Source organism: Meles meles, chromosome 7 (assembly GCF_922984935.1).
Source record: "Meles meles chromosome 7, mMelMel3.1 paternal haplotype, whole genome shotgun sequence".
Lineage (NCBI taxonomy): Eukaryota > Metazoa > Chordata > Mammalia > Carnivora > Mustelidae > Meles > Meles meles.
In genome coordinates, this window is record NC_060072.1 from 92625999 (window position 1) to 92639132 (window position 13134).

Sequence of the window (13134 nt, forward strand, 5' to 3'; positions counted from 1 at the left end):
TAAATAAATAAATAAATAAAATTTTTAAAAAAAGATGATGGTAATAATAATAGTAGTACATACTGCCATTAATTTCATACTTTTTTGTGCTAAAAGCTTGAGTTATAGTAAGTAATTCTTACATCTATGGAATGAAGGAGATATCCATTCGGTCTTAAAACCATTCAAGGCCCTCTTAAAACCTGCGTTCATTCACAGTACATTGACTCACCCTGGGCTGTCTGATATCAGAAGCAATGCTAATAACCTTGTTCTTAGAAATGTATATTGTAAATTGATCAATTATTTACTAAGTGCAATCCTACTAAAATGCAAATAAGGATTATTTTTTAGTGCAAAATAATTCTGAAATTCACTCTAGTAAGTATATTGGCTGAGATATTTTTTAAAAATATCTAGTCCTATGAGGCATTAAATCTTATTATATGATAAGCATGTGATACCATCATAAAATTAATAAGCAAATCTATGGAACAAAAATACCTTGATGCTATAGTACATTTTATGCATACTAGATTATATGCATAAAATGTACTATAGGATCACAATATTAAACTTCATAAACCAACAGAAATTATTATTATTAAATGTTGATGTAATTTGAGCCCTCTTGAGTAATATTTTACAAAAACACCAGCAGTGTCTTGATCCTGATATAGCTTGGCTGTGCATCCTATCAAGAAGTATCTATAGGACTTATTTCCTGAAGCAAAAGTAGCAAATTGGAAATGAGGTATCAGTTTACTTTTTAAAAAGATTTTATCTATATGAGAGAGAGAGAACAAGCAGGGTGAGGGGCAGAGGGAGAAGTAGTCTCTCCACGGAGCAGGCTCAACCCATTACTTCATTCTAGGACTCTGGGATCATGACCTGAGCCAAAAGCAGACACTTAACTGGCTGAGCCACCCAGGCATCCTCACTTTTTTAAATTAGCTGCAGTTGAGTGTTAAATTGAACTACATCATTTGGGGAAACCACGAGGTCTTAGAAGTACATTGCCTCCTGCCTTAGTTTTTTTTATTCCAGTGTAGTTAACATATAATGTTATGTTAATTTCAGGTGCACAATCTAGTGATTCGGCAATTCCATGTATTACTCAATGCTCATCAAGTGTACCTTTAATCCCCTTCATTTATTTCACCCTCACCACCCAATCCACCTCTCTTCTCATAACCAGCATTTTGTTCCCTGTAGTTAAGAATCTGTTCCTTGGTTTGCCCTCTCCCCCCGCCTTTGGCCATTTGTTTTGTTTCTTAAATTCTACACATGAGTGCAAACATACATTTGTCTTTCTCTGACTGACTTATTTCACTTAGCATTATATCCTCTAGATCCATCCATGTCATTTCAAATGGCAAGATTTCATTCTTTTTTATGGCTGACTGTATACTATATATGTATATATATAACCACTTCTCCTTTATTTATTCACCAATGGACATTTGGGCTCTATCTGTAATTTGGATATTGTTGATAATGCTACTGTAAACACTGGGGTCATGTATCCCTTTGAACTAGTATTTTTGTAACATTTGGGTAAATACCTAGTAGTACAATTGCTGGATTGTAGGGTAGCTCTATTTTTAACTTTTTGAGGAAACATCATATTGTTTTCCAGAGTACCTGCAGCAATTTGCATTGCCACCAACAGTGTAAAATGGTTCCCATTTCTCTGCATCCTCACCAACACCTATTATATCTTTTGTTGTTAATTTTAGCTATTCTGACAGGTGTGAGGTGATATCTTATTCTGGTTTTAATTTGTATTTGATTTCATATCTCTTTATGGTTTTGATTTGTATTTCTCTGATAATCAGTGATGTTGAGCATCTTTTCATGCATCAGCCATTTGCATGTCTAATCATGTCTTCTTAACTGGACTAACTTCTTAACGCATTTCTTAACTGAGTTATTTGGTTTTTGAGTGTTGAGTTTGACAAGTTCTTTATGGATTTTGGATACCAACCCTTTATTAGATGTGTCATTTGCAAATATCTTTTCTCATTCAGTAGATTGTCTTTTAGTTTTATTGATTTTTTTCCTTCACTGTGCAGAAGTTTTTATGTTGATGAAGTTCTGATAGTTTGTTCTTGCTTTTGTTTCCCTTGCCTCAAAAGAGGTATGTATTAAGAAGTTGCTACTGTCAGTGTCAAAGAGGTTACTGCCTGTTTTCTCCTCTAGGATTTTAATGGTCTCCGGTCTCACATTTAGGTCTTTCAAAAATTTTGAATTTACTTTTTTGTATAGTATAAGAAAGTAGTCCAGTTTCATTCTTTTGAATGTTGCTGTTCAGTTTTCCGAACATTATTTATTGAAGAGACTGACCTTTTTCCATTGGCTATTCTTTCCTGCTTTGTGAAAGATTAATTGGCCATATAGTTGCAGACCATTTCTGGGTTTCCTATTCTGTTCTATTGATCTGTCTATTTTTGTACAAAGTACAATATCCTTTCATGATAAAAACCCTCAACAAAGTAAGGATAGAGGGAACATATCTCAACATCACAAATGTCATGTACAAAAACTCAATCTAATATCATTCTCAATGGAGAAGAACTGACAGCTTTTCCTCTACAGTCAGGAAAAAGACAGGGATGTCCAGTCTGACCACTGTTACTTAACATAATAGTGGAAGTCCTAACCACAGCAATGAGACACCAAAAAATAAAATAAAGTAAAATAAAATAATAAAATAAAATAAAATCAAAGGCAACCAAATTGGGAAGGAAGAAGTTAAACTTTCTGTATTTGCAGATGAAACGATAGTCTATATAGAAAACCAAAAGACTGTGTTAGAACTAATAAATGAATTCAACAAAGCCACAGGATTCAAAATCAATGAACATAAATCTGTTGCATTTCTATACACCAACAATGATTTGCTTGTGTGTAATGTCTCTCCTCCACCCCTGCTACTTTGACAGTCTCTTTTTTGCTCATTTTCAGAATTTTATTCTGACGTGCTTTATTTTGTTCTCCATCTATGGGATTTCTCTATATCTATATATAGGATTTTGCTCATTTTCTTGCATCTTTGTGGTTAATTTGTCATCAAATATGAAAAAAAAATTTGCCCATTATATTTTACATTATTTTTCTGGCCCTTTTCTTCCAGTTACATGTAAATATTTTCTCAGTTGTCACTGAATGCCTGTTATGTTATTTTTCCTTTTTAACTCAGTCTTAGGTTTCATTTGTTTCTATTGCTATATATTCAAGTTTAAAATCTTTTCCTCCTGATTTGTTTCCTTTTCTCAAGTATTACAGTCATTCACTGCTTATTATACAATCTCTGAAAATAGTAGGTTCATATATATTCTCCAGAATTTAGTTTTTTGTCATAGAAGGCAAACCTTCTTGGTGTTGTTCTTTCATGAGTGGATATGGAAACATCTTAAATTCACTATTTTTAAAATATTAAATGACATTTACATTGAGAGTGTAAACATACGGTTCAGTGAGATTTTATTATTTATATATTGACATATTTTTAATATTTTGTTTAAATTTTTGAAGATAAATTTATGAGACAGATTTACCTATAATTTTTATTTTAATTTCTATATGAGACTTATGACAGACTCAAATACAGCTAAGAAATATGATGATTCTTTATGATGATTCTTGTTTATATTTTCTTTTCTTAAGATTTGTTTATTTATTTTAGAAAGAGAGAGAGCATGCACATGAGTGGGGGAAAGAGAAAGAGTGAGAGAGAATCTCAAGAAGACTCCCTGATGAGCACAGAACCCTATGTGGGTTTCAATATATGACCCTGAGATCATGACCTGAGTGGAAATCAAAAGTTAGATGCTTAAGCAACTGAGCCATCTAGGTTCCCCAATCTTGTTTCTTCAATGATGTTTGATAGTAAACACTAGCAAAGTAAATTAGAAAGGAATCTTTTTTCATGGGAAGATTTTATTAAAAATTAATTTCTATAGATGATATTTTCAAATTTATATTTCTCCTTAATAAATCACCTTGATCTATTTAAAATATCCTTATTTTAAAAGATCATCCATTTTTGGTAAAAATATTCTTTATTATACAGCAGAACCCCTGAGCACAGGTTAGGAACATAGAACTCCCCTACAGTTTAGTATATGTGCTGCCGAAGCGAGCACTCCCCTACAGTTTAAATCTGCATGTAATTCTTGATTCTGTAAATATGTAACTACTAATAACTTGCTGTTGACCAGAAGCCTTACTGATAATATAGTTTATTAACATATATTTGTCTGTTATATGTATTTTATGCTGTTTTTGTAATAAAATAAGCTGGAGAAAAGAAAATATTACTAAGAAAATCATAAGGAAGAGGCAGTACATTTATAGCACTGTACTGTATTTATTGAAAAAAATTTGCATTGAAGTGGACCCATGCAATTCAAACCCATATTGTTCAATATATATATATTTTTTTAAATATCAGGAGGATCTACAGTGCCATCCCCTATTCATTGTTGATACTTGTCATTTAATTTTGCTATTTTTCCATTGTTTTTTTGTTTTGTTTTGTTTTTTAAGATTTTAATTATTTATTTGACAGACAGAGATCACAAGTAGGCAGAGAGGCAGGCATGGGGGGGGGGGGAAGCAGGCTCCCTGCTGAGCAGAGAGCCTGATGTGGGGCTCGATCCCAGGACCCTGAGATCATGACCTGAGCCAAAGGCAGAGGCTTAACCCACTGAGCCACCAAGGCGCCCCTGCTGTTTTTCCATTGTTACGTTTGCCAGGGTTTGCTTTTTGTTTTTGTTTTTAAGATTTTATTTATTTATTTGACAGGCAAAGATCACAAGCAGGCAGAGAGGCAGGCAAAGAGAGAGAGAGAGAGAGGTGGATGCAGGATCCCTGCTGAGCACAGAGCCCAATGTGGGGCTCGATCCCAGGACCCTGGGATCATGACCTGAGTCGAAGGCAGAGGCTTTAACCCATTGAGCCACTCAGGCGCCCCACATTTGGCAGGATTTTATAAATCGTACTGGTCTTTCCAAGAATCAATGATCAGCTGTGTGATCACCTCATACCTGTCAGAATGGCTAAAATCAAAAACAAGAAATAAGTGTTGATGAGGATGTAGAAAAAAAGAAGCCCCATGCACTGTTGGTGAGAATGCAAACTGGTGCAGCCACTGTGGAAAACAGTATGGAGATTCCTCAGAAAGTTAAAAATAGAACTATTATATAACCCAGTAATTGCACAACTAGATATTTAACCAAAAATACAAAAGCACTGATTCAAAGGGATCCATGAACCCCCACATTTATTGTGCCATTATATACAATAGCCAAATTATGAGAGTAGTCCAAGTGTTCATCAATAGATGAATGGATAAAGATGTGGTCTATGTACACAACGGAATATTACTCAGCCATTTCAAAAAGTATGAAATCTTGCCATTTGCAATGACATGGATGGAGCTAGAGAATATAATGCTAAGTGAAATATGTCAGTCAGAGAAAGAGAAATATGCTATGATTTCACTCATATGTGGAATTTAAGAAATACTACTTTAAAAAGGGGGGGAGGGCACCTGCATGGCTCAGTGGCTTAAAGCCTCTGCCTTTGACTCGGGTTGTGATCCCGGGTCCAGTCCCGCATGTGTTCTCTGCTCAGCAGGGAGCCTGTTTCTCTCTCTCTCTCTCTGCCTGCCCTGGCCTACTTGTCATCTCTGTCTGTCAAATAAATAAGTAAAATCTTAAAAAAAAAGCAATACTAATGAGCAAAGAAAAAAGAGAAAGACAAACCAAGTAACAGACTCTTAACTGTAGAGTCCAGAGGGGAGGTGGGTAGGGGATGGGGGAAATAAACACTAGTGATTAAAGAATATGGTAGTCATGATAAGCATTGAGTAAGATATACAATTGAGGAATCACTATATTGTACACCTGAAACCCATATAACACTGTACGTTAACTATACTGGAATTAAAATTAAGAACTTAATAAAAAATACTAGAATGGTATTCTAGTAGAAAAAAAAAGTTAAGTAGAAAAAAAAAGTTAAGCCATGTGAATATCATATTTTAATCTATATTTTGTCCTTTTACATGAATTTTTATGTATAGCATTTACTTTCTTTTATTTTTTTACTTGCTCTTTTCTATTTCCCTATATTAAAATAGAAGATCAATGGTGATGTTTCTGTTTTACTTGTTTATAATATTTACGTATAATGCTTTGTATATATCCCTCTAAGTGCTTATTTTTCTATATTGCAGAAGTTTAGATATAATTTATTATTTAGTTCAAACTAAGTCAACATTTAATTTTATTTCTTTCTGATCCATTGAGTTTTGGGAAGTATTTTAATATCCATGCCCATAGAGTTTCTCAATTATTTAACTGTTACTGTTTCCTCTATTAAGCTGACCATTATCAAAGAACATATACTGAATGATTTCAATCATTGAATCTGTTGAGGGTTTATTTCCATCCCATCTATTATGAATGACAGTAAGTGCTCTTACGTATTTTAGGCACTACAATATTTTTATTACTAACACGATTGTGGGGAGGTTAAGGATAAGAAAAAATACATTGGGTTCTGGCACATTTTGGAGACTGGATGACCAAACTCTATTCCATGTGCTTTCTAAATTGGAGTTGTTGGAAAGTTCAAATGTTTCCTGCTACTAGTGTTCTTGGCACAAATATTGCTCTACCAATACGATCCACACAAACTCGAAATTTTAAAGGATACAGTGAGTGGACATCAATTTTCTGTTCCTTTTGACATTTTTTGCTGGGGAAATGTCATCTTAGGAAGGTTGTGTAAACATGTGGGCTATTTCCTGCAGCATTGTTGATTCCCCAACCTTACAGAGAAGCTATTTTGATGGTTGAGGAAGGAGTGACACATGTCTTTGCTTCCATGTGTCTGATTCTTGGACCACAGTTAAAATGCTGTATTTTTAAATTGTATCCAATGGTAGCTTGTCTTTCTGAATTTTACTATATTGCTCTAAGGGTCATTATTAGAGTGTCACTCAGAAGTTCTTCCAGCCTTTCCAAATTTGATAGCCATCATTTTGCCCTGATTGGTATTTTCCTATTCAAAATACCTAACCTGTATACTCTTCTTACATTTACCAAGCCTTTACTAATACTGTATTATAATAAGGAAAAGCTTTGGCTCCATATACTTTGCTATCTACAATTTTTTAAAAATCCATTTAAATTCTAGGAATAATTCTTAATTTAAAAAGGAGAAGGGAGTTGGGGGAAATTAGAGGGGAAGATGAACCATGAGAGACTGTGGACTCTGAGAAACAAACTGAGGGTTTGAGAGGAGAGGGGGTGGGAGGTTGGGTGAGCCTGGTGGTGGGTATTATGGAGGGCATGTATTACATGGAGCACTGGGTTTGGTGCACAAACAATGAATTCTGGAACACTGAAAAGAAATTAAAAAAATAAAAATTTTTAAAAATATAAAATAAAATAAAAAGGATTTTCTAAAAATAGAATTAAAATTAAGAAATGGATATATTTAGGGAAAACAGCATCTTTACAATATTAATTTCATTAAATAAAGTATTATGTCTCTGGTTTTACTGTAGTCTTTTAGTCACACATAGTTATTGAGGATTTTTAAATACAGATCATGATCTTTCATAAATATTCTTAGTAATTATTAAATGATTTTTTGAATATCATATTTTCTTCCATTATATTTTCTACTTAGCATTTAAACATAAGAAAGCATAAAATTAGCATAACATTATCTGACTTTGTGACTTAGAGGATGTTTGTCACATTATGAAATACGTCTACATTAGGAAATACAGGTAACTCATAATTTGCAGTTAACTTCTATCATTTTCAAAGCCTAACAAATGTAATTTATTACATGATTTAATACATTCATTCATCTAAAACTTATCTCGTATAGCACAAGCATTTAAAGCTGTATCCTTATGCCTACTGATATGTATGCTATGATAATTATCAGGAAGTTTTTATTTATCAATACAGAAAATAAAGTCCAGAGAAAGTTCCCAAAGGATAGACAAAACAAGAGAAGGAAAGTTCCTTGTATTAGGACCATTATTAGATTATTTGCTTATTTCTGAACTTACTGCAGTCCTCATGGACAACAGCCCTTGAGCCTGCAGTTATGTCTCCATAATTGCCCTTATGATTACTCCTCTCCCAGTGGAATCCATCACAGTGGATGAGCAAAACCTCAATGTTGCAAAATCCTGAAGAAAAGCGTCAGGAGTAAAATGCGTAAGGTCATCACAATCACTGCCGATTCGCTACCAAGTGATCATGGACTCTGGAGACCCAAGGTTGTTATGGTCCTTAAATATCCATGGTTATCCCATTATCCTTATTTTAAGAGTAAGACGTAATAGAGTTCAAGAAAGGAACTCTCTCTATATACATATTCCTTAAGTTTACTTGTCCTGACTAAAGAGTGAGAGTCCTCAATTGATGCAGTTTTGATAAAAAGTCATTCATTGTCATGTAAGGATTGGAATATTCATCACCTTCTATTTCTGCTTCAAAGAAAAAGGCTAACCAAATATGGAATATATTAAACTGCTTAGCTACTAATGGAATTTTATATATATATGATGATGCAATAACAGTGCATTCATTGGGGGGAATAGCATTGACTTGAGAAAATGAACATATATTTGAAAAGTGCTTTAGAAAATGTTATATAAGCTTAGTGATTGTTTTGATGTTAATTTTAAACTAATAATAACACCTCTTTTTTAATTCTATTTTCAAAAATGACAGTGTGATAATGGAAACCAAATAGATGGAGGTAAAAAAAGGTAAAATATTTCTTAATATATTTGTCACTGTTGTTTAATGATTCAAACACTGAGAGGCAATCATAATGGCTACAACACTATCATACCAGTTATGTGTATTGCTCATATTTTGGTTATATGTAGTACTCTTATTTTAGGTAAAGATGATTATTTAACTATAAATATATTAAGAATTTAAATTCAAAATGTGACTAAAATAAGATAGTGTGTTACATTCTTCATAAATACTCAGCCAAATTATGATTTTTTTAAATATTTTTATTTTTTAATGTTTTTATTATGTTACATTAGTCACCATACAGTACATCATTTGATTTGATGTGGTGTTCCACAATTCACTGTTTGCATATAACACACAGTGTTCCATGCACTATGTGCCCTCCTTAATACCTATCACTGGGCTCATCCATCACCCAACACCCTCCACTCCAAAACCTTCAATTTATTTCTCCAAGTCCATAGTCTCTCATGGTTTGTCTCCCCCTCTGATTATCCCCCTTCATTTTTCCCTTCCTTCTCCTAAAGTCCTTCATGCTATTCCCTATGTTCCACAAAGAAGTGAAACCATATAATTGATTTTCTCTGCTTGACTTACTTAACTCAGCATTATCTCCTCCAGTTCCATCCATGTTGCTGCAAAAGCATTTATTCATCCTTTCTGATGGTCAAGTAATATTCCATTGGGTATATGGACCACATCTTCTTTAACTATTCATCTGTTGAAGGGAATTTTGGCTCTTTCCGCAGTTTGGCTATTGTTGACATTGTTGCTAGTTTTATTTTTTTAATATAATATTTATTTGGGGAGAAGGAGCTGAGGGAAAGGGGCTCCCCACTGAGCAGAGCCCAGTGAGAGTCTCCTAGGACCCAAGATCATGACCTGAGCCAAAGGTAGACACTTAACCAACTGAGCCACCAGAACCCCCCAAAATTGATTAAAATACAGTAACCCATTAACATCTTTCACTGCATTGTACAATATCTATCTCATGGACCTAGTATTAGCTAATCCGAATTCCTGATGCTTCATAATATTAAAATTGTTTTATATACAATATTCAATTAAGATGTAAATAATTTATTCTACATTAAAGAAAAAATTTATATCACTATAAACAAAGCCCAGATGTCATCTGTTCATTTTTACCTTGTGCCTCTCAGCAGGTTTCTGCCATGGGTGACAGGGGAACAAGCAATCACTCAGAAGTGACTGACTTCGTTCTTGTAGGCTTCAGGGTCCACCCAGAACTCCACATTCTCCTCTTTCTGCTCTTTCTGCTTGTGTATGCCATGATCCTTCTAGGAAATGTTGGGATGATGACCATTATTATGACTGATCCCCAGCTGAACACACCAATGTATTTCTTCACAATCTCTCCTTCATTGATCTCTTCTATTCTTCTGTTATTGCACCCAAGGCTATGATCAACTTCTGGTCTGAGAGCAAGTCCATCTCCTTTGCAGGCTATGTGACCCAGCTCTTCCTCTTTGCCTTGTTCATCATGGCTGAGGGATTTCTCCTGGCAGCCATGGCTTATGACCGCTTCATTGCCATCTGCAATCCACTCCTCTACTCTGTCCAGATGTCAACTCATCTCTGCATTCAGTTGGTAGCTGGTTCCTATTTTTGTGGCTGCATCAGCTCAATTCTTTTGACCAGCGTGACATTCACTTTGTCCTTTTGTGCTTCCTGAGCTATCAACCACTTCTACTGTGATTACCGTCCACTTCAAAGGATTTCTTGCTCTGATCTCTACTTTCATAAGATAGTTTCCTTTTTCTTATGCAGCATTATTATTTTGCCTACCATAATTGTCATTATTGTGTCCTATATGTATATTGTGTCCACGGTTCTAAAGATAAGATCCACTGAGGGACGTAAGAAAGCCTTCTCCACTTGCAGCTCTCACTTAGGAGTCGTAAGTGTACTGTATGGTGCTGTCATTTTTATGTATGTCATCCCTGACAGATTTCCTGAGCTTAGTAAAGTGGCTTCCTTATGTTACACCTTAGTCACTCCCATGTTGAATCTTTTGATTTACTACCTGAGAAACAAAGATGTCAAAGAAGCTCTGAGAAAGATTCTGGGGAAAAAAATATTTTTATTTAATTCTATCTTAATAATGATATAACTGAAAGGCCTAGACATTATGCTAATTTGGAAAGGCATTGATGTAAATAATACAGTCATGATTTTGAAATATTTAATTTTAGAAAGTTTATTCATTTGAATCCCATGTACTTACAGCTGAAAAGCACACTTGGGTGGGTTTTTCCTGTTGATTTTGGAATGGAACAGCTTTCTCTGTATATTGTCTTCATTTGGGTGAAGATCATGATTGCCATGTAATTTGATTTTAGGGAAATATATTCCAAGTTTGCTACTGGCATTCAGAGGATGATGTTGGGATATATTGTTTATCTTGAATCAGTAACAAATATTATGTGAGGTATATAATTGGTGATATAACAAAATCTGATGTAGTAAGACAGAACAAAATATAAGATTTATCAAAGAAATTTTTTTGAGTGCTGGATGAGAGAAAGAGATTAGAGCATACAGAATTCTAAGGATGGCATGTCAGTCGCTCAGTTATTCAGAGGCTGAATGATTCACTTCAACATTCACTTCTTAATGTTTTCTCTGGCTTAGGTAAATTATTCTTGCAAATCCTCTCTCTACACAAGAAAACTGTAATGAAAATGAATGAAAAATAAAGGTAACTCATTGTTTTGTTATTTATGGCTTAGTGATAATTTGTTCATCACATAGATTATAATTGGATTTGGATGTATTATTTGTCCTATAACATTCCCTATGTATAAATAATTTCAGTACTTAGCTCACCATGAAATAAGGGGAAAACAGCTGACTAGAGAACTAAAATACCATGTGGAAATCAAGTGAAAAAGACATTTGTAGAAAACACAAAAAGAGCACAATCTCCTAAGGGGACTGGCCCTAATGATCAGGGAACATATCCAAAGCAAATTTTTAAAAATAAATAGAATTAAGTAACATGAAATAAACAGGCTTCTATGCAAAGGGAGAAATAACTATATGGTGAACTTCATGAAGTTTGTTATGCACAAGAAAATGAGTGAAGGATGAGCTTTTTAAAAGGAAACTAATGGAAATCATTCAAACCTCTATGTCAACCCAAGGAAACTGATATTAATTCTGTAGACAGAGTTAGGCATTGGGGATTTTTAGGAAGATAGTACTGTGTTCAAATTGGCACTTTACAAAAACCATACTGGTAGCTTTGCAGAAGAAAAATGTTCACAGGAGAAGATGGTAATTCCAGAAAGTGTGTGATTGTCCAAGTAAGAGGTTATGATGGCTTTACCAAAGGCAGACTTATTAGGGACAGTAAAGAAGAGACTATCTTTAGAATGGTAGGTGAAGTGAGCTGAATATTGACTGATGGTTAATAAAAAGAGAATGAGGTGGGAAAATAATAACTTCTAATGTTTGAGCATCTCTGACACAATATCACCTCATAAATGAGGAAGAAAGCATAAGGGTAATAAGAGTTCATGGTTAACTTCAGAGTTCAGAAAATAGGCTCAGGTGCCAGACTGAGCTTTCAAATTCTGGGTTTGCCAATGTGACTTTGGGCAAGTTACATACTATCTCTGCATTGTTATTTCCTCCTGTAAAATGGGGTGCATAACAGTACCTAGATATTAGAGTTACATGAATGATTAGAGTATATAAATTTCAAATAAATTTGTTTAACCCAATTATTTCAGAGCTGTCAGATTCGCCCATTCTTCCTGCTTCTACACTATTGATGTTAAGTCTGAGAGAGGAAGACAGAAACTTTCTCTTCCACTTTCCCTTCACTCTCTGCCATGAAGCATCGCCAAGTCTCCAAGTGTCTGCTTTCATTTCCATAAACAGAGCTTGAGAACTGCCTAATACATTCTCATTTCAATCTTTACCTTTCCCTCTGGTGACAACTAATGGAAAAGTTTGTAAAATGACCAAAAATGCAACAGAGCCTCCAATTAAATACAAAATAATATCTTATCATTGGATGTGATATCTATTCATCTCTTTACCTATGTCTTTCTCAAAGAATCCTCTCTTACACGTTAACAAAATGTCATCACTTTCTTTCACATTTCTAAAAACACAGATTACGGGGGAAAACAGGGAACCCACTAAGTAGAAAAATTCATGAAGATTTTGAAATAAATGCCCACTTGCTAAGGTTATGTCTTGTTTCTTTCCTGAAATGAAGGGCAAACGAGTGGGTTGAGGGAGGCATATTTTACTAACCATCCCCTAGGAATAAAATGCAGAAGCCCTCAGACAACACCTGAGTCCTATAGTGTAA

The 13134-nt window shown here is 34.4% G+C and overlaps 1 pseudogene; it reads left to right on the forward strand.

Moving 5' to 3' along the window:
* Nucleotides 1–9909: 9909 nt before the first annotated feature.
* Nucleotides 9910–10920, forward strand: LOC123947477 (annotated as a pseudogene).
* The last annotated feature ends 2214 nt before the right edge of the window (nt 10921–13134 follow it).